The following is a 17,829-nucleotide window of genomic DNA, read 5'->3' on the forward strand; positions in this document are numbered from 1 at the left end:
TGCTTTAAGGTGATCCCAAACTGGCTGAAGCAAAAAAGAAAATAATATACTCTCTCGAGGGGCTACATCTTTATTCTATGCCTCAAAAGAGTCCTACAAATAATGAGGATTACATGAAGAATCCTACAAGTAATATCCCACACCATAAATAAAAAGGATCTCAAAATGAATCACAGACTTAAATGTAAAACCCGAAACTCTTCTAGAGGGGAGAGGGGAGGGGAGGACACAGGAGAAAACTTTTGTGACCCAGGATTAGGCAACGATTTCATAACTATGACACTAGAAAAGCACAGTCCATAAAGCAACAAGTTGATACACGAGACATCATCAAAATTCATACCTTCTGTCCTCAGGACCCTGTTAAGAGAGTGTAAAAACAAGCTGCAGCACGAGAGACAGGCACAGCATGATCTAATAAAGACTTATGTCCAGAATATATAAAGAACCCACCAATAAGAAAAAAAATCAATAGGCAAAAGATTTGAATACCAAAGAAGGTATATGAGTGGCAAAAAACCTACGAAAAGATACTCAACATCATTAGGCATTTGGGAAACAAGGGAACCCACAAAAAAAGACCACGACACACCTATCGGAATGGCCAAAGCTAGAAGACTGGCCACACCGAGTGTTGCCCCGACAATCCAGAGCAACTGGAACTCTCCCACAAGGCTGGGAGGAGTGGAAAATGGCCCATCCGTCCAGAACAGAGTGTGACACCTTCTTACAAAGTCAAGCATACACCTACCATATGGTCCGGCCATGACAGTCCTAGAGCCAGCCGTTCCAGGAGAAATGAAAGCCTATGTCCACATGAAGACTTGGACAAAATTATTCATAGGCTTTATCTGTAACAACTCAAAACTAGAAACAACTCTCTACACATTGACCATATTCAATACCATCCCAAGCAACGTCAGGGAGAAATTTTTTTGGAAGTTAAGAAGTGATTCTAAAACAGATACAGATCTACAAGGGGTCAAGGATGGCCAAGGTAAGCCTGAAGAGGAACCCAGGTGGGAAGAGCTCCACGATAAGACTTGTTACAGACCTGCAGAGATTCAGACAGCTTAAAGTGGGCTGTACCAATGGAATCAGAGAGTCCAGAAACTGAGGCACATACACATGGACCTTTCATTTACAACAGTGGTGGCACTGAAGAGCATTGGGGAGAAGATGACCTTTTTTTTTCTTTAATGTTTATTTATTATTTTCAGTGCAAGAGAGAGGGGCAGAAAGAGAGGGAGAGAGAGAATCCCAAACAGGTTCCGTGCTGTCACTGTGGAGCCCAGCATGGGGCTCAAACGCACAAACCACAAGATCACAATTGGAGCCGAATCAAGAGTTGGATGCTTAACCGACTAAGTCACCCACGTGCCCCTAAAGACCATCTTTTTGGTAAATGGAGTTAGGACAACTAAATGTCCCCATACTGATGAAGTTGCGTCCCTTCTTCACACTATACACCAAAACCAGTTCCACGAGATTATAAAGTTAAAGGGTAAAAGCGAAAGTACAAAAAGGCATTTAGAAAGTAAAGGAGAATTAGTTCGTGACCTCAGGGTAGGGAAACAAAAAGCATCAACTACAAAGGAAAAGACATAAATGGCACTAACTAAATTTAAGAACTTCTATTCATCAAAAACAAAACAAAACAAAACCACAGAATTAGTGAAACTGCGTATGACTAAGTGGGAAGAGACAGTGGCAAAATACGCACCCAACAAAGAATGTGTCTTGAACGTATAAAGTCTACAAATCAATTTAAAACTAACCTAATAGAAAAAATGGGCACTTTGCAAAACAGTGAATCCGAACGGCCAGTAAACACATAAAAGGATATGCAACCTCACTGCAACCAGGAAAAGGTTATTTAAAACCACAAGGCGGCAACACACCAGAAACCACCAGAAGGGGCAGGGAGGGGAGACGGCAGGGAGACCAGAGAGAGGGGCTGAAGGAGTAATCAGAGAGAAGACGGACAATGGATGGAGCCTCCGTTCCGTATACCGAGAAGCTGCTGTGGGCCAGGTGTGCAGAAGTACCTTTAAGGGGGTCAGGGTCTACAACTGACCGTGAACTAGAACTTCAACTTCACTTGACCAATTTAAGGAGAAAGCAATTGTTCCAGACTGTGTCTTCCCACCAGCTCATTTATTTTCTCTGTCACAAAGCTGTACCACCAAAGTTTGATGGGGGCCAGAGGAGGTATGTGGAAACATCCTTTGTACTTCGTTTTGAGATTACAGTACACTTAACTCTACCCGTCTATCCCTAATTTGTCTTGTCCACCTTTGTGACAACTTTCACATACTTAAAGACCACGAGGTCCCCCCAGCAGGAGGACAGACTCTTCTTCCATCATTAAACAAACTACCGAGGGCCAACCTACTACAGCAGTCCGAGCAAGCTGTGAAGGACCCACAGACACGTACAGGATAATACCGAGTCCTCTTCCCTGAGCTTAACGATACTGCATTTGCCAACAGGTGCGTCTAACTCTGCATAGGACACGACCGACAGGAGGCACATCACCACTCCTATGTTTGTATACTAACTTTTATCTAGCCCTTTTCTTAGGAAATAGAGACAAAAGGAAAACAAAATGTATTAAGTTTGGATAGGACTTTGACGCTAGGCACAGAGTCCATTCGCACAAAGCTGCTTAGGAGTCGCCCCAGGACTTGGAGACCCTCCTGATGCTAGCATAAGTGAGCCAATTTCTCAGCACCAAAACAAAACGTCCAGGGGAACGTGCACCTTACGCACCCACATGTACACACTCTCCTGCTATTTGCCAAAAGCCACAAGCCCAGGGGCCATCTAAACTGCTATCCTAATGCAAAATTTTTCATTTAAAATCCAAACCAAGATTCAGAAGACTTAAATGATCTCAGCATAAAACATTCAATATCCCTGAACAAAATTAGTCGTGAGGTCTTCCCAAGACCCTGAAAATCCTGAGAAACAGATCTCAGAGTCCCGAGGGGCAGGCAATCTCCCTGGCCAGCCTAAGTGGGCAGGGGATACACCCAACCCTGCCCTTGACAACAGATTCTGCCTGCTGTGAGCTGCATCTCTTTTAAAACACTCTCAAGTAGAGGTTCACTGACATCAGCAGGAAACAAAAGCTCCTGGACCCAGTGTTAAAGCAGTCGGCTGGCCCCACCCCCAGTCTGATTCAGGAGGTCAGAGGTGGGGCAGGAGCGTGCGCATTTCTATCCAGGTCCCAGGGACAGCGAGGCGAGGCGGCCACACCGGGAGAGCCTCTGCCAACAACCTAGAGTTTGCTGGAGACCATGCGCACGCGCACTTCCCCACGCAACACAGCAAGACTAGGAGGAACCTGCTGAGGAAGAACAAGCTACTCTTTTTACCCAAATATTGACTTTCCTTACCTGAGTGGAGGCAGGTGACCCGTCACTCAAAATGTTTTCTCTGAATAACAGCATAAAAGACTCGTCAGGTCAAGGGAGAGCTGGAGTGCAGAACTCGCGTTACAGCATTAGGAAGGTGAAACCCCTCTTTTAAAATGGTTTCAGGGCATAATGTAAACCCTTGTGAAGTATCTGATGGGTCCAACCGATTAGCAAAAGATACATCAGAGCTTCTAGAGACCGGGAATCAAGGATCTTTTCTAAACCCCATTCATTTCGTGTCACCTTGGGCAATTTTCTGTCTTCAGAACATAGAATGAGTCCCAAGGAACCCATGATCAATTCCGACAAAATCATTTTTTCTAGGAAAAAAAATACACTTGAAAATTGTAAAAGGACAGAGAACTGTCCTTCTCCTGGCTCAAGTTTAATAATACCTATAATCTAGAATAAGGCAGACAAAAGCAGAAACACGGATAATCCACGATGTCCCCTCGTATCAAGTCCTACTTGGTTCTTAGGTAAGGTTCTTTACCAAGGCAAACAACACAGTGGACAGCTGACACAGTACGAGTTCTCCAATCACTAGTACACCTGGGTTCTCTCCTTCAACAAGTATTATTGTGCCGGACGCTGGGCATGCCACAGTGTAGGAAACAAAGTTTCTGCCCTCTTGGGGCTTAAATTCTGTAAGACACACAAGGCACTACAAATACAGAAGGTATAAAACCACACCAGTCTGCCTTCGGTCCCTCAAAGACAAACACATGGTGCTTTGGTCACAAGTAGACCCAACAAGCACCTACCACTCACAGAATCGAAAGCACCAAATGGCAGAACTTTTAAGGTAGAGTATGGAGGCAGAAGGGAGATCCTAGGCACAGAAAGCCCGAAGATACAACTTTCCAGATTCTTCTGAGCTTGGTTTTAGTCCACTGGCCCCAAATAAAGGAGTACAGAGTAAGTCAACTGTTAAAAGCAGGATGGAAAATTCTAAATCGGTGAGAATGAGCACATTCATTGCAGAAACATTTCTAGAGCACCAGTGTGTTAGAGATTATAAATGCTAGGATTTACTCCAAGGGGATTAAACCTGCACGAGAAACGTGCCATTTACTTTTCCCTTACGTTACTCCTTGCTTCCCACAAAACCATATTCATAAACAACCCCCCCGGAAAAAGTCACTGACACCCCCCGAAAAAGTCACTGATGAAAAAACTGTATAAATGTGGAAATTACGAAAGCATATCCTTTAACAAATAAGAAGCATCAATCACTGCACCATACGTTACACATTTTCATTTAACAAACTCTAAATTAATTTAACATAATTAAACAATGTTGGTATGTGCGTTAAAACGTTTACCTACACTATGTTGGCCAGATCATAACTTCACCATATGAAACGGTCAGACTGAAACAGGAAATGTAACTACTTAAACTTTCCTGTGCCCTTGCACACTGTTCACTCCCACTTCAGAAGGCTGGATTGGGATCTGTTAAGACCAGTGCTCCTCTAGTCAGAGGCTGCACAGAAAGGCCAGCAGGCCTCGCCAGCCAGGATCTGCCACCTGTGGGCCAAGAGACCCACGGCAGGCTACTCTGCCTCCAGACTTCCAGTGTTTCGTCTGTAAAATGAGCAGGAGATACAGCACAAAAGCAATCGGCTCAGGTCCCATCTCCCAGAGTTAATTCCTCTGCAAAAGGGTAGTGACCCCTACAATACCACACTGTACCCACACAGGTGCCCAGCAACATTACGTGTCCTCTCCTGTCAGGGGCTAAAATTGAAATGGATGACTTTTGTCACTTTTCTTGTTCTCAAAAATGAGTTAACAGTAAATGGCAACGTATATCAGTAAGATCTAGGCAGGATTATTTTAAATACAAAGCTTCTAAGTGAACGCCTTCATGTCCTGAAAACAGGTAAGCTTTGTGAGGATACTACTAGTTTTCTTCTCAAAGGCTTTCAATTGCTTAAAAGTGGGAATAGTGCCAACCAGGTGAAAATATTTATTTCATACTTTCATCTAAAAACCATTTCATTAGTGCTTACGCAAATCAGACTATAATTAACAACATGTGCTAAAAATTCCATCTAAACTGAAAGTTGAATTACATATGCTTATCTGAATTTTATTTCCATCACAGAGCCTAGCAAAAAAAAAAAAAAAAAAAGGAAAAACAATGCAATTGTTATAGATAGGAACAGAGAGGCTTCTTCTGCTACTTTATAATCAGAAACACATTTATGCGGTTCTGAATGGTAAGATTTGGCACAATTCCTAGAAATTAATGCCAGAAAGTGGCAGACAGGAATTTCATTTCTCCTGCACCAGGCTGCCTTTTGGGAGTCATGACATGGAAGAAAAAGGAAAAAAAAAAAAAAAAAAAACTTTGCCAAAATGTTAGTACAGAGAAAAAGACATCAAGGGTTCAAATAATCCATTACTACACATGCTTTACAGAAGGGAAGTAAAAAAACAACTTCTTAATGTAGCTGGTTGAGGCAGTGACACCCAGGTACAGCCAAAGACGACCTGGAACTGCCCTCATCCTGTCCCACCGAGGACCCTTCTAAGGACAGAGAAGCAGCTTCATGTTTGAGTGCTTACTGCATTCACAAACTTCCTGTTGTTATTACTATTGACTCAAATAAGGTCATTTACTTTGCCCAAGTTTTTAAAATTTGCATTTTAAATAATTTATATACGCATCAGTAAAAATTCTCAAAGACCCACATAGCAATTTTTTGCTATTTAAGGGATTTTAGTAAGGGAAGATACAGTAATGAAAATAAGTTCTTAAGCTAGAGCTTTAAGGCAAAGTAAATTACTACAGAAACTAAACTTTACTGATTTACAAGCAAAAAAATCCCTCATTCACAAATGACAAAAATAATAGAACTTTTAATTATATTGAGATTTAAAATAAGATTTTAGCTAAAACTCTGTCTAAACTGAAAATGTTTAATTTTAGAGGTTCAAGATTTATATATTGAATTAAGACTCTGAATCTCATCTTTTGTTGTGCTACTTTTAAGACAATTTTTAATTATTCATTCTTGAGAGAGACAGAGTGTGAGCAGGGGAGGGGCAGAGAGAGAGAGAGACGCAGAATGCGAAGCAGGCTCCAGGCTCCGAGCTGTCAGCACAGAGCCCGACGCGGGGCTCGAACTCACAAACTGCGAGATCATGACCTGAGCCGAAGTTGGACGCTGAACCGACTGAGCCACCCAGGCACCCCAAATCCGCATTTTTTAAAGGGGCTATTTTTAACAATACAATTTTGTTATTTAGACAACTTCTCCAACTTCCTGGCAAGAAAAGTTATCTGACTTGCTGAAGAACCCAATTTGAAGAACTAGGACATTAAGTTCTGTAATTTCCAACAATGAGCACGGAGTGTTAGAGAAACTCCTTTAGTTAGAAAGTACTCACTGCGGCTCCCAACTTCCAGCTTCCCCAGACACCGCTTTGCCGCTTCCCTCACGGAACCTCACCCCTAACCTGACACAATTCACCTTCAGTGCACTGCCCGCCTGAAAAGAGGCTCAAGTCATGCGTCCTCTAGGCCTCTGCTCCAGTATTCTTTGCCCCGAACCTTAAATACTAGGTTTTGGATTCAATGTCTTTATTTATCCAAGGACTTGCTTTTTTTTTTTTACATTTATTTATTGTTGAGAGACGGAGAGAAACAGAGCGTGAGGAGGGGAGGGGCAAAGAGAGGGAGACACAATCAGAAACAGCCTCTGGGCTCTGAGCTGTCAGCACAAAGCCCAACAAAGGGCTCGAACACACGAACCGAACCGTGAGATCGTGACCTGAGCTGAAGTCAGACACTTCACTGACTGAGCCACCACCACCCAGGAGCCCCAACCAAGGACTTGCTTTTTGATGCATCACCTCTGAATAATGTGTAGGTCTCTCTATTCAGTGCATAACCTAACGTCTTCCACTGACTGGAATGTTTTAAAGACACTCATGTATTTTAAACAATCTTTTCCCGGTTTTCAATGTTGAATTGGATTATTTCATAACCGCCTAAACTACTTGATCTTGCTGCTTCTTCAACATTTAGTGCCACAAAAGTATTCAAAAGACTACTGGCAGCTCAGGTGGTACTCCCCCTCCAAGGACAGACACAAATATAAAACAATATACGTCTAAAGACGCTGAAACACAAACTTCCTTTAAAAGTTTCATGTGTCTAAATATTGCGAGGTGTCAAAAGTTATCTAGAAAGTGCAGCTGCCTGAAAATATTGCCTAGACTGTACCTCAACAAAAGGTGAATGCTAATTCACCATGTATCTTCCAATCACTTCATCCATGCTTTTCAGATTTTCAGAGATCAAACAACCGACCAGCGTTCTCGGCTGTGCCATTTGCAGGACAAGACTATTTTCTTTACCCATTATACAAATAAAATATTAGGGGTGAGGCTCTGGTATTTCATTTCAAATAGCGACGGCCTATTTTTCCAACCACGAAAATGTTTACATTCTACCTAAGAATCCCAACCACGGTCGTCTTAAGCACAGATCTCCAAACTCTTACACCGCCTTCAGCTTGAACGTATTTCAACCAATTCCCATAATTACTACAATATTACTATTATCTTAGTCTCACTGCCAAAAACCCAGCTGCAGGCTAACTATGCAAGAATGAGACACTGTTGAAATGACTCAAGAAAAATTTCTTTTTACTCTTAGTGCGTTAAGCTAAATCCTGCAATTAATAAAACCAAGGAACCACACACACACACACACACACACACACACACACACACACACACAGCCTCCTCCTGAGAAAGAAAAGGAAGCCAGGGAGAAACAGCGAGTCGTTCTTCCACCTACCCCGGCAGCAGAGCTGGGGGCTGGGGTGGGCAGAGGAGGAAACTTGGAGGCACGATGAATCAAGAGGTCCAGGGCTATCGCCCAGAAAACCACAGGGCCTCGGCAAGTTGAGCGCCAGCAGCGGGGAAGGAGCCGACCGCGATCCGGGTTCGAGGCCCGCCCTTCCCTGCCCGAGGGCCAGGGAGTCTGCATTCCGGGTCCGGGTGATGCCCCCAGGGTCCCCAAGGATTTCCCTCTTCCTCCTCCTTCCTCTCTCCCCCCTTTTGTTTTTGAGGCAATCGGCCCGCTCCCAAGGAGCCCGGCGGCTGGCCTCCCCAAGCCGCCCACCACCCCCCCACCCCGGCCTCCAGACCCTCCGCCTCTCCGAGGCCCCCGAATGCACCTCCCTCCCCACCTTCCAGGAGCCCCCCGGCCTTCTCAGTTCCCCCAAACGCCCCCCCCCCCGTCTACCCGAGCCCCCCGGCCTGCCCGAGCCCGTCGGCCTCCCCACGTTTCCTGGCCTCCCCACATCTCCGTCCTCCACCCATCGCCGTCCTCCCAGAACCCGCCCCCTCGTCCTCCCCGGTCCCTGGCCTCTCCGAGCCCCCCGGAACCCCCCGTCCGCCCCACATCTCGAGCCTCCCCACAGCGTCGTCCTCCCGGGGCCCCTCCCTCGTCCTCCCCACATCCCCGGCCTCCGAGCCGCGCGCGGGAGGGGCCCGTCTCGGCCGCATCCGCCGCCCGGACCGGCTGCTCGCCCCTCGCGGCCCTCCGCCCGCGGGCCGCGGCCCTGCCAAGCCCCAGCTCCGGGAGTCGGCCCGCCCGCCCGCCCGCGCCCCGGCCCCGGCCCCCGCCCCGGCCCCGCACTCACTCGGGCGGCGCTGGGCGCCGGGAGGCGAGGGCAGACGACTGCCAGGCGGCGCCGCGAACGCCGGGACCGCGCTCCCTCCCACGCCTCACGCCGCGGGCGCACAGCGGTCCCGGCCCGGCAGCGGCGGTGGCGGTGGCGGTGGCGGCGGCGGCGGCGGCGGCGGCGGGCTTGCGCCCTCGGGGCCGTGCTGCGTCGGCGCGGGCCGCGCGTGCGCGGCGACCGGCTGAGGCGCGCGACCCCGCCACTGCGCGCGCCCGGCCGCGTCCCCGCGCCGAGCTTCCGCCTCCCGGGAGAACCGGGCATGCGTCCCGCGGCCCGCGCATGCCCAGCACGCGACGAGGCTCCGTTCCCGAGATCGCGCCGGAGAGCCGCGCCGGGCCTTCGGGACGGCCAGGGGCTGCGCGCGGGCGTGGCCGCGGGGGTTGGGGGAGACACGGGAGGCCGGCAGAGCCGGGGTCCCCCTCTCCCCCCGATAGCACTCTGGGCGGGCGGGGAGGGGACCGACTTCGGGGAAGACTTCTGCCCCCTGCCCGCCCGCAAGGCCCGGACGCGGCCCCTCCGCAGGGCCTTCGTCGCCGGCCGCCCTGCAGCCCGACCCCAGGGCCCACACCCCCGCGGGGCGCGCCTACCGAGACGAGTTGGGTATCCTGGGCCCCTCTGCACAGAGGCAAAGTGAGTGAGGCTCAGGGATGTGTTGACTGGCATCACCGCTAATGCTGGGCCCTGCCAAGACTGGATCTCCACTCAAGCGCCCGCTGAGCCCCGATCTGCGGCCTGGGCGCTGGTCTCCCAGGTCTTGAACCTCGAGAAAGAGGAGTAGGACCCCCGGCACTTGGGAGTCACCAGGCAGAGGGCAGCTGAGAAGAGAGCCATGTCCGAGGGGAGCTGATTACCAATGACTGGAGCCTGGGCGGGGGGGGGGGGGGGGGGGGGGGGGGGGGGGGGGGGTAAAAATGCAGCCTTCCAGGGGCTTCTTAAGGCATCTTTATTCTCTAGGCAGCAGGGAGCCTTTGGAGGGTTTTAAGCAGGAAGTAATATCTGATTTGTGTTCTTTAAAAAAAAAAAAAGATGACAACCTTGCGGTAGGAAATGAAACCAGAAGCAGAGCAACTTTCATTTTTACGGTGTCACTTTGATCCACAAGCCAGGAGGCAAGTTAGACACATACTCGTTTTAAAGGTGAACTCCCTGAAGCTGAGAAAGGTAACCCCCCATTCTGCTCTCGGCAACGATTTGATTCTGGTTACAACAGAAGCAAGTGAAATAAAGCAATTTTGCTTACAAAGAGCTTTACTGCATTTAAATATGTTTACTGTTCTTTAATGAAATGTATTACGGTTTCTTTGGTGTGTGTGTTTTTTTTTAACCTACATTAAAGATTGCAAGGAAGTGTGTCAGCCCCAGGGCTTTTATACCCGGTGTTTGGTCCACCTGGAATTCTCTTCCCTCTGCTTGGAACTTCTTCCTCCCTCACTTTCTCAGGCTTACATGTCACCTCATTAGATGCCAACTGACCACTCTGTGTATAATAGGAACCACCCACTACCCTCCATGGTTTCTCACACACACACACACACACACACACACACACACACACACACGGCCCCCTGACTCAGCTCTGTTGTTCTCCAAAGCATCTATTGTCCTCCACAGCCCTACACTGTGTAGTTGTTTATTTCTTGATTGTATGTCCCTGTCCCAGAGCATTAGATTCATTAAAGCAAGGACTTTGTTCACTTATGGGTCCCTGGCACATAATGAGACACTTGTGAAGTGACTGCAGCTTTGGGTGACGGGAAGTGAGAATCTGTTATTAAAAGTGTAAGAGGGGCGCCTGGACGGCTCGGTCAGTTAAGCATCGGACTTCAACTCCGGTCATAGTCTCGCAGTTTATGGGTTCGAAGCCCTGCCTCAGGCTCCGTGTAGCCAGCTCAGAGCCTGGAGCCTGCTTCAGATTCTGTGTTTCCCTCTCTCTGTCCCTCCCCTGCTCTCACTCCCTTTCTCTCTCTCCTTCTCTCTCTCTCAAAAATAAACATTTTTTAAAATTAAAACGTACAAGACAAAGGACACCTATGTGGCTCAGTTGGTTAAGTGTCCGGCTTTTGGTTTCAGCTTAGGTTATGATCTCACAGTTTGTGAGTTCGGGCCCCGCATCAGGCTCTGTGCTGACAGTGCAGAACCTGCTTGAGATTCTTTCTCTCCCTCTCTCTATGCCCCTCCCCCCTCTCTCTATCTCTCTCTGCCCCTCCCCCCTTTCTCTCTCAAAATAAATAAATAAACTTTAAAACGAAAAGTAGAAGAAAGTGGGAGTCAGGGAGGGGAGTAGAGGGACACAGTGGATTACAGCAAGGATATCTTTGCAAGGATATCTTTGCGGGGTGCAGAGCGGGCCGGAGGGGTTGTGGCTTCAATGGACACCGACTTGTTGACAACTGTTCCCAACAAGACATAGAACCTGGTCGTTCCCTCCTTGACTCTGGATGGATCTCCCGACTTGCTTGACCAAGATGTGTCACAAGTGATATTGTGTGACTTCTGAGCCAAAGCTGCAGGAGGTGGTGTGGCTTGCTTTTCACCTTCTAAACCAGTCAGAGGGTCTGGCAGGGAGGGAGGAGGCCATGTGGAAGCCGACCACCCGGCTCTAGTCAAGCATTCAGCCACCTGCAGCCACCGGAGACCCAGAGAGGCCAGCAGAACCGTGGACTCACCCAGCCCACCCTGGCCAACCAGAGGACCGTGAGCAAATAAAATACCTGTGGTTTTAAGCCTCTAGACTTGGGCATAGTCCCACGGCCATAGGTAACTGATGCGTTCAGTTTCCTCAAGGTTATCCTGGAGCACTTGAAACTGACGCTCTTGAAGGGCAGCGTTGATTACTCTTCTACTTAATAAAAGAGGAAAAGGGGGTGCAAACAGGTACAAAGAGGAGAAAAAGTAGACAGAAAAGGAGCAGCAGGTAGCCCAGCAGACCCTCCTTACCCCCTGAGCACACTCTGTGGCGCCTGAGAGCTCAGGTTCAGGAGTTCAAGAACAATGGAGCAGACCCAGGCTCAAGTTCAACTGTGTGCCAGCATCTGATGCTGGGCTGTCCACATGACATCATTCCTTATCTGTCAGTGGAGTTTATGGAGAAAACTCCATACGTCAGGTTGTCGTGGGGAGAAAATGAACCCTTCTTGTAAAATGGCCAGCAGAGCGCTTGGCATAATAGACCCTCAATGAGTGTTATTGATTGCAATAGCATTTCTGTACAGGTCACTATAAATCTTGATGGTCTTTGGTGGGGGAGGGTTCAAAAGACCACCCAGAGTATAATGTTAACAAAAGCTGATTTTATTAAAAATAGAACTACCCTATGACCCAGCAACAGCACTGCTAGGAATTTACCCAAGGGATACAGGAGTGCTGATGCATAGGGGCACTTGTACCCCAATGTTTATAGCAGCACTTTTGACAATAGCCAAATTATGGAAAGAGCCTAGATGTCCATCAACTGATGAATGGATACAGAAGATGTGGTTTATATATACGATGGAATACTACTTGGCAATGAGAAAGAATGAAATCTGGCCATTTGTACCAACGTGGATGGAACTGGAGGGTATTATGCTGAGTGAAATAAGTCAGGCAGAGAAAGATACCATAGGTTTTCACTCATTCGTGGATCTTGAGAAACTTAACAGAAGACTATGGGGGGGGGGGAAGGGGAAAAAAGAAAGTTACAGAGAGGGAGGGAGGCAAACCATAAGAGACTCTTAAATACTGAGAACAAACTGAGGGTTGATGGGGGGGCGGTGGATGGGCTAAATGGGTGATGGACATTGAGGAGGGCACTTGTTGGGATGAGCACTGGAAAAGCTGATTTTACTCGGCTCTGTGGGTCAGATGCTGTGTCCACGGTCTCCAAACCTCACAGCAATCCTGCATCACGAACACGATTAACACCACCCTCATTTTACTGATGTGAAAACCATGACGAGAAAGGAAACAATGGGACAGACAGCGGGGCTGGAACTCAAAGCCACAGCTTTGCGAGGCCCCTGCTGCACTCACACCCCATACAAAAAACGAAACGCACAGACCACGTAGCTTCTCCCCTTCCTGCACTGTGCCAGACAGGCTAGGCACTGACCTTATGTGAGAAGCATTCAGGAGGGGCTTCCTGTGCATTGGCAAAGCAGCTTCAGGGACCCTGGGAGCACTTCCCCCTTGAAAAGCAACCCCCCACCTCCCTGGTCTGGTGAGGGCTTGTCCCTAGCAGGGACTTGCTCAGAGTGGAAGCAGAAATACACTTTAAGGCTGGGGGTAGAGGCAGTAAGGAGGAGGCACAGTAAGAAGCTGATGTCACCAAGAAGACACTAAAGCCCAAGCTATCGCCCACATCATGGCACTGACCAGCCTGCTGGTCCGCATGGAGAAACTGGGATGAGAATAAGTGGGACCCAGGAGACTGGTGTCTGGGACACTTGTAGATCCAGTAAGATGTGACCCTGGGAGACACGGGTGTGCCGCTGGCCCTCGGGTGTTAAGGATCAGGAGACCAGTCAGGAGGAGGGACACACAGCAGCAGAACAGAGAAAGGAGTCCAACAGACCTGGTTCAAACCCCAGTCCGCCACACGACAGCCACTCCACCTCTCTGACCTCCACTTCCTCATCTGTAAAATCGGGAGAGGGAGGGGGCAGACTGCAAGAGCAGAAGGGAAGGGGGTATGGGGTGTCCCTAGGGAAGATGCTCAAAGGGGAAGCAGGGCAGAGGAAGAACAGTGTGGGGGACCGGAAGCCAGATTCCCTCCTTTAACATGTGTAGGTAAAGTCAAGGTGAGGTGGGCCACAACCACCACGTGTACCTTGCCCAGGAGAGAACATTCTGGACTTACAGGATGACTAGGACGTTTATGCAGGTTTTACTGTATGTTTGAAATTTCACATTCCAGGGTGCCTGGGTGGCTTAGTCGGTTGAGCATCCGACTTTGGCTCAGATCACGATCTCACAGTCTGTGAGTTCAAGCCCCTAGTGGGGCTCTGTGCTGACGGCTCAGAGCCTGGAGCCCGCCTCGGATTCTGTGTCTCCCCCTCTCTCTGCCCCCCACCCCGCTTGTGCACCTATACACATGTGTGTGCGTTCTCTCTCTCTCTGTCTCAAAAGTTAATACATAAACGTTTAAAAAGGACGAAAGAAAGAGATTTCACTTTCTATGGGAGTTTAATGCAGGGATGTAGGAATGTGGGATTATCAACACCTCTGAGGGTGGGGAGGAAGGGTCATGCCCCCAGGGGTGTGAACGATTTACCCCAGGTGTGGGTACACCCTCAGCTGGTGTTGGGGTGCCCCAGCCTCAGCCGCTCACACAGATGTCCCCGCTCCCTGCCCCACCGTGACATGCCAGGTGTCTCTGATACAGGGAGCATTAGTTGAACCTCTTCCGGGCCCTTCCAGAGGCTCAGCCCTGGGGGCTGTGTGCCCATAGCAGCAGACACAGGACCTCACAGATGGGACTCTCCCAGGGGTACTGCTCCCAGGTCTGGGCCCCACACACACTTCCCTGCAAATTCTGTGGGAATCATGCTCAGCACAGAGGGCTGCCTGCTTTCCAGCGTCTGCAGGGTAAGCAGACGGCCCTTGAAGGTTTCCCGTTTCTCTCATCTTCTCACCTTTGTTTTTTCTCTCCCAAGTTGCAATTTCAAAGCTTCTGTGTCCATCACGACGTTAGCTTGTAGCAATTCTCGGTGACCGAGGGCAGGGTTCCCCAACTGCATAAAGTGACGGACCTACTCTTTTTTCTTCCACTTCCATCCTGGACTAATACCTTGGTAAAATGCAATAAAAATTAACTTTCAGAAATAAATGGGATTTTTAAAAAGGCAGAGACGTACAAAATACAAGCCCTGATTTTGTTGTCTTTAGATTTAAAGGACATAAAGCAGCCGTCAAATTGCTGCGAAAGTTTCTAGACTCTTAATTCCCTGGCCTATCTCCCCGTGGACCAGTAACAGGTGCACAGACTAGCACCACCATCAGCAGCACAGGGTGGAAGGAGGTTAGAAATTAGATGTGACTGCATCCAAAGTCACACATTTGAATGTGCTTTCACCAAAGTACACGTTAGAGGCAATGCAAACAATAAAAAATTAATAACATTTTCATATATTTATGTAACACTTTGTTGTGGGACCTCTATCTCAAATGTTGAACCGAATGGAAAGTTAATTAATGAAGATCAAAACTTTATATCAAAAATAAGATTCAAATATTTTCTAATGTTATTTATTTTGTTTTTATTTTTGAGGGAGAGAGCACGAGCGGGGGGGGGGGGGGACATGGAGAATCTGAAGCGGGCTCTGAGCTGACAGCCGTGAGCCCGATGCGGGGCCCAAACTCCTGAACCACAACATTATGACTTGAGCCAGAATGTGGCGTTCAACCAACTGAGCCACCCGGGAGCCCCTGAACTGTTTTTTTTTTTTTAATTTTTTTTTTAACGTTTTATTTATTTTTGAGACAGGGAGAGACAGAGCATGAACAGGGGAGGGTCAGAGAGAGGGAGACACAGAATCTGAAACAGGCTCCAGGCTCTGAGCTGTCAGCCCAGAGCCCGACGCGGGGCTTGAACTCACGGACCGCGAGATCACGACCTGAGCCGACGTCGGCCGCTTAACCAACTGAGCCACCCGGGAGCCCCTGAACTGTTTTTAACGTCATGTCCTAAAGTTGTCATTAACGCATCACATTGGTATGACAAATACATGCATTCTTGTATTCTTTGTTCTTTTTAGATTTTAGTTTTAAGTAATCTCTACACCCAACCTGGGGCTCGAACTCCCCACCCCGAGATCAAAACTCACGGGCTTTACCGACGGAGCCCGCCAGGTGCCCCTAGTAGCCAGTATTCTTGCAGTCGCCAGTATGCGTCGCCGTTCACGTGGGTGCTTCTCCACGTGAACGTCATGCACAGCCTCTGCACGTGTGCGCACAGGCAGCAGGGTCACTGGGACCGCGTGTCCCAAAATACTCTCCACCTGCCACGTGTAATTACTCTGAACGCCACGCTGACCAAGGTCACCGCGATGGCTGCGCTAGCTCTGAAAATCCTAAAAATCATGGAATTGTACTTTTTTATTAAAAAAAAAAAACAAGGACTCGACTCCCGGCACCTCGAGTCAGGCTGGCTGAGCCTATCTCCGGAGAACACTTGCTGGAGTCCAGTCTCACACCGGTCTCTGCCTGTGATGGCGAAGGGGCCCCATCCCCTCCCCTCGACAGCCCCTGGGGAGCCGCTTCCCGTTTTCCGAGTGTCCACCGTCTCCTGGCTCTGGCCAGCCAAGCTTAGGCCCCCCGCCTGCCAGGCACCAGGGGGCCAACCCAGCCTCATCCAAACACACCGGGGCAGAGAGAGCATGTGCTGGTGCGAAGGGAGGGGTGGGGGTGGAGAGCCAGAATACCAGATGCGCCCCTCTCCCCTTCCTCTGTCCCAGGACGCCCTTCTCCCCCTGCACGCGTTTCTTGGGGCCCCGGGGTGCCCACCTCCCCGGGAAGTTGGCCAGGTCCCAGCGCTAATGCAGCATCACAGAGAGAAGCAGCGGTCAGAGCCGGGCTGGTGCGACAGGAGAGCACGTGGCTCCCCATCAGAGGACATTCAGGACTGACCTGGCTGCCATTCTGTCAGCTCCCCGGGGCCGGGCTGCGCCCTCCCCATCCCGGCTTCCCCCAAGTCAGCCAGGGCGAGCAGGGGACATATGGACACATAATAATATCAGTGAATACTACACAGTATTATTGTCTCCCCAAGTCTTGGGAACATGATCTTTCTTTTTAGTAGGACTTAATTTTTAGAACAGTTTTACATTGACGGAAAATGGAGACAATAGTATAGAGTTCCCATGTACCCTGCACCCAATTTTTGAAATTATTATTAGCGTCTTACATTAGCATGATACATTTGTTACAATGAATTAACCAATACCGATGCCCTGTTACTGAGGTCCATAGTTTATTCAGCTTTCCTTTGTGTGTTTTTTAAAAAATTTTTTAAAAAGTTTAGATATTTGGAGGGAAAGAGAGAGTGTGTGTGTGCACAAGCGGGGAAGGGGCAGAGAGATGGGGAGAGAGAGAATCCCAAGCAGGCTCCGCACTCCACACAGAGCCCGACACGGGGCTCAAGCTCATGAACTGTGAGATCACGAGCCCAAACCAAGTATTCTTGATTTTGTCACTCAACCGACTGAGCCACCCAGGCGCCCCCAGACCTCCTTTGTTTTAACCTCACCTCCCTCTTCTACCCCAGGACCCCATCCAGGACTTCACGTTGCCTTTAGTTCGTGTCTCCTGGGGCTCCGCTGTGGCCATGACCGTTTCTCAGACTTTCCTCGTGTTTGCTGACTTGGACAGTTTTGAGCAGTGCTGGGTGGGTATTTATTCGGAGGAGCCACCACGGGAATTTGTCTGATGTCTTTCTCCTGATTAGAACGGGGCCGTGATTTATTGGGAGGAAGACCCCAGAGGTAGAGAGCCATTGTCCTCACATCCAGAGCTCATACCATCAACGTGATGTAGGACTGTTGGTCCTGGCCTTGACCACCTGGCTGAGGTCTGTCAGCTTTCTTCCCTGGAAAGCTACTCTCCTCACCCTCCCTTCCAGGCTGCACGCTTTGGAAGAAACTCAGTGTGTATAGCCCACGCCTAAAGAGCAGGGAGTTACGCTCACCCTCCTTGAAGGCAGAGGGTCTGCATAAATTATTTGG

General features: G+C 49.1%; 1 protein-coding gene across 3 annotated transcripts in view; it reads right to left on the bottom strand.

Annotated features, from left to right (window-relative positions):
* Positions 1-9,234, bottom strand: part of PTK2 (protein tyrosine kinase 2) — a 257,636-nt gene extending 248,402 nt beyond the window's left edge. For all 3 annotated transcript variants that reach the window (XM_042924271.1, XM_042924268.1, XM_042924270.1), the window contains exon 1: positions 9,089-9,234. The gene's annotated coding sequence lies outside the window, so the exon portion shown is untranslated. The remainder of the gene's footprint in view (positions 1-9,088) is intronic.
* Between the last annotated feature and the right edge of the window lie 8,595 nt (positions 9,235-17,829).

The sequence above is a fragment of the Panthera leo genome, chromosome F2 (assembly GCF_018350215.1).
Source record: "Panthera leo isolate Ple1 chromosome F2, P.leo_Ple1_pat1.1, whole genome shotgun sequence".
NCBI lineage: Eukaryota > Metazoa > Chordata > Mammalia > Carnivora > Felidae > Panthera > Panthera leo.